Genomic DNA, 5,230 nt, shown 5'->3' on the forward strand with positions numbered 1-5,230 from the left:
AAAAGGAGTGGTACAGTTAGAGATGGCTTGGAGGGCTATAAATACAAAAGGAGTGGTACAGTTGTAGATGGCTTGGAGAGTTATGAATACAAAAGGAGTGGTACAGTTAGAGATGGCTTGGAGAGCTATAAATACAAAAGAAGTGGTACAGTTGTAGATGGCTTGGAGAGTTATAAATGCAAAAGGAGTGGTACAGTTGTAGATGGCTTGGAGAGCTATAAATACGAAAGGAGTGGTACAGTTAGAAATGCCTTGGAGAGCTATGAATACAAAAGGAGTGGTACAGTTAGAGATGGCTTGGAGGGTTATAAATGCAAAAGGAATGGTACAGTTAGAGATGGCTTGGAGAGCTATAAATACAAAAGGAGTGGTACAGTTAGAGATGGCTTGGAGGCCATAAACACAAAAGAAGTGGTACAGTTGTAGATGGCTTGGAGAGCTCATAAATACGAAAGGAGTGGTACAGTTAGAAATGCCCTGGAGAGCTATGAATACAAAAAGAGTGGTACAGTTAGAGATGGCTTGGAGGGTTATAAAATACAAAAGGAGTGGCACAGTTAGAGATGCCTTGGAGAGCTATAAATACAAAAGAGTGGTACAGTTAGAGATGGCCTGAGGGCTATAAATACAAAAGGAGTGGTACAGTTAGAAATGGCTTGGAGAGCTATAAATACAAAAGGAGTGGCACAGTTAGAGATGGCCTGGACAGTTATAAATACAAAAAGGAGTGGTACAGTTAGAGATGGTTTGGAGATATAAATACAAAAGATGGGTATAGTTAGAGATGCCCTGGAGAGTTATAAATACAAAAGGAGTGGCACAGTTAGAGATGGTTTGGAGAGATTATAAATACAAAGGAGTGGCATAGTTAGAGATGCCTTGGAGAGTTATAAATGAAAAGAAGTGGTACAGTTAGAGATTTATTTGGAGAGATATAAATACAAAAGAAGTGGTACAGTTAGAGATGGCCTGAGAGATATATAAATACAAAAGAGTGGTACAGTTAGAGATGACCTGGAGAGCTATAAATACAAAAAAGGAGTGGCACAGTTAGAAATGGCCTTGGAGAGCTATAAATACAAAAGGATTGGTACAGTTAGAGATGGCTTGGACAGTTATAAATACAAAAGGAGTGGCACAGTTAGAGATGGTTTGGAGAGATATAAATACAAAAGGAGTGGTATAGTTAGAGATGCCCTGGAGAGTTATAAATACAAAAAGGAGTGGCACAGTTAGAGATGGTTTGGAGAGTTATAAATACAAAAGGAGTGGTATAGTTAGAGATGCCTTGGAGAGTTATAAATACAAAAGGAGTGGTACAGTTAGAGATGGCTTGGAGAGCTATAAATACAAAAGGAGTGGTATAGTTAGAGATGCCTTGGGAGAGTTATGAATACAAAAGGAGTGGTACAGTTAGAGATGGTTTGGAGAGTTATAAACACAAAAGGATGGCATAGTTAGAGATGCCTTGGAGAGTTATAAATACAAAAGGAGTGGTACAGTTAGAGATGGCTTGGAGAGCTATAAATACAAAAGGAGTGGTACAGTTAGAGATGGCTTGGAGGGCTATAAATACAAAAGAAGTGGTACAGTTGTAGATGGCTTGGAGAGCTATAAATACATGAAAGGAGTGGCACAGTTAGAAATGCCTTGGAGAGCTATGAATACAAAAAAGGAGTGGTACAGTTAGAGATTTACCTGGAGGGTTATAAACGCAAGGAATGGCACAGTTAGAGATGGCTTGGAGAGCTATAAATACAAAAGAGTGGTACAGTTAGAGATGGCTTGGAGGCTATAAATACAAAAGAGTGGTACAGTTGTAGATGGCTTGGAGAGCTATAAATACGAAAGGAGTGGCAACAGTTAGAAATGCCTTGAGAGCTATGAATCACAAATGGAGTGGCACAGTTAGAGATGGCCTGAGGGTTATAAACGCAAAGTGAATGGTACAGTTAGAGATGGCTTGGAGAGCTATAAATACAAAAGGAGTGGTACAGTTAGAGATGGCTTGGAAAGCTATAAATACAAAAGAAGTGGTACAGTTAGAGATGGCTTGGAGAGCTATAAATAGAAAAGAAGTGGTACAGTTGTAGATGGCTTGGAGTGCTATAAATGCAAAAGGAGTGGTACAGTTAGATATAGCTTGAGAGTTATAAGGCTAATTTACTAGCATAAAATATTAAACGAATTAGGCGAAAAAAAGCTCTGTTTCAAAAATATTTTCTACGTATTTTCGATAATTCGTTTTACATTTTGCTAACTCAGTATATTATACATATTTCATAATATTCTAAATAAAATATTTTGAAAAAATTGTGTTTGCTTGTTGTAAAACGTATATTCTCGTTAATTAATTTCTTGTGTACACATTAATATATATAAAAATATGTTAATACTAGAAATAAACGATTTTATAACATCAAATTTCAGTTTTTATTTAATTAGACACTTAAAGTTTCGCTTTATAGGTTTTTCAGAAGCGTTTACCAAAAATACAAACTAAAACTGACAAAATAAAGCTTTAAATTTTGAAGCTATGTACTGTCAGTTTTGGTTTGTATCCCAAGACGGCTGGTGGGGTTATTAAAACTTCTATTAAAGTAAAGTACTGAACAACGTCTCGATTTTCTTAGGTCGTCTTCAAGTTAACCCAAGAAGGTAAAAACGTTGTCCTCTGCTTTATTTTGGTGAAAATTTTAATACCTATACCAACCGTCCTGAGATACATTTTCATTTCAAGTAAGTTTTCGTCATCACGAACAAATCAACACTGTTTCATTGGTGGTGTTATAAGTGACTAAATAAACTATAGTATTAACTCCAGATGTGTGTGTCAACACTGTTTCATTGGTGGTGTTATAAGTGACTAAATAAACTATAGTATTAACTCCAGATGTGTGTCAACACTGTTTCATTGGTGGCGTTATAAGTGACTAAATAAACTATAGTATTAACTCCAGATGTGTGTGTCAACACTGTTTTATTGGTGGTGTTATAAGTGACTAAATAAACTATAGTATTAACTCCAGATGTGTGTGTCAACACTGTTTTATTGGTGGTGTTATAAGTGACTAAATAAACTATAGTATTAACTCCAGATGTGTGTGTCAACACTGTTTCATTGCTGGTGTTATAAGTGACTAAATAAACTATAGTATTAACTCCAGATGTGTGTGTCAACACTGTTTCATTGGTGGCGTTATAAGTGACTAAATAAACTATAGTATTAACTCCAGATGTGTGTGTCAACACTGTTTCATTGCTGGTGTTATAAGTGACTAAATAAACTATAGTATTAACTCCAGTGTGTGTCAACACTGTTTTATTGGTGGCGTTATAAGTGACTAAATAAACTATAGTATTAACTCCAGATGTGTGTGTCAACACTGTTTCATTGGTGGTGTTATAAGTGACTAAATAAACTATAGTATTAACTCCAGATGTGTGTGTCAACACTGTTTCATTGCTGGTGTTATAAGTGACTAAATAAACTATAGTATTAACTCCAGATGTGTGTGTCAACACTGTTTCATTGGTGGTGTTATAAGTGACTAAATAAACTATAGTATTAACTCCAGATGTGTGTGTCAACACTGTTTCATTGGTGGCGTTATAAGTGACTAAATAAACTATAGTATTAACTCCAGATGTGTGTGTCAACACTGTTTCATTGGTGGCGTTATAAGTGACTAAATAAACTATAGTATTAACTCCAGATGTGTGTGTCAACACTGTTTCATTGGTGGTGTTATAAGTGACTAAATAAACTAGAGTATTAACTCCAGATGTGTGTGTCAACACTGTTTCATTGGTGGTGTTATAAGTGACTAAATAAACTATAGTATTAACTCCAGATGTGTGTGTCAACACTGTTTCATTGGTGGTGTTATAAGTGACTAAATAAACTATAGTATTAACTCCAGATGTGTGTGTCAACACTGTTTCATTGGTGGTGTTATAAGTGACTAAATAAACTAGAGTATTAACTCCATTTTGCGAACATTGTTTTCGCTATCTACATTTGTTTATCGTTTATTTATCTTTGATATTTTGCGACCTGTGTCTTTTTACGAGCCATTTATTTTGCTTTCATCTGTAATTATTTGTTGCTGTTTTTTTCAGATAACAAGGATTTTGGTTAAACGAGGGTGTTGACCAAAACAAAAAACGTTGCTAGCATTTGAATCTCTGTTGCAATTTTGCACGTAGTACTATGCATTAAATCGGGTTATCACAAAACGAAATAAAGCCTGTTGTGAAGGATGTTATGAGCTCGTTAGAATCTAGACCGTTAGCAGTTCACTGATGTATCTAACCAGCTGTTTTGCTTATGTAAGTTTCAAGCGAGCCTAAGTCACATATCCACTGTTTATTTTCAATTAACCGGAAACGTTCTTTGTTTAACGGTACGGAACATCCCGTAGGAAGAGCGGCAGTCTGGTAGAACTTCGTTTAGCAGGTCACTGAATACATTAATCTACAAATACATTGATTTTTTCTCGCGACATCTCTGAGCCAGCTGTTGGTATTTCAACAATAAAAGCACGTGCGTGTGAGATTACTAAATGTAAAAAAAAAGGTGTCTGACGCTTTTATATCAAAGTTAAGTTAAATTGCTGAAGTACATTAGTTTCATTGTTTTATTTTCTGTTTTTTATTGTTTTGAGATTGTGCCACGAACAACATCTGTCGAGTTTTTTGCAGGTGAACATTGTTTGAATTCTTTTATTTTCTGTTTATCTGTTTATCTTTTATTGCAGATAAGCAGTAACTGTTGGGCCACTGTTACCAAAGAATAGTAGGATTCACCGAAACGTTATGATGCCCTACGTTTTAAAGACAAGCATGTTTAGTGATGGAGGTTCGAACCCGTGATCTGCAGATCACGAGTCGAGTATGATCTAACCACTGGACCTCAGGGTGAATGTAAGAAATAAAGTTTTTTATACCAGAGAATTACTACCTTGTGAAGCTTGGAAAACGACAGGTAGAAACTGGTTTAAAAAAAAAAAAGATTGAATATCTGAATCACGTTCCATTGCTATTGTCATTTCAATACTCATATAGGTCCGGCATAGCCAGGTGGTTAAGGCACTCGACCTGTAATCTGAGGGACGCGGGTTCGAATCCCCGTCAAATGAAACATGCCTTTCAACCGAGGGGACGTTATAATGTTACAGTCAATCCTACTATTCGTTGGTAAAGAGAATAGCTCAAGAGTTGGCAGTGG

The sequence above is a fragment of the Tachypleus tridentatus genome, chromosome 3 (genome assembly GCF_004210375.1).
Source record: "Tachypleus tridentatus isolate NWPU-2018 chromosome 3, ASM421037v1, whole genome shotgun sequence".
Classification (NCBI taxonomy): Eukaryota; Metazoa; Arthropoda; class Merostomata; order Xiphosura; family Limulidae; genus Tachypleus; species Tachypleus tridentatus.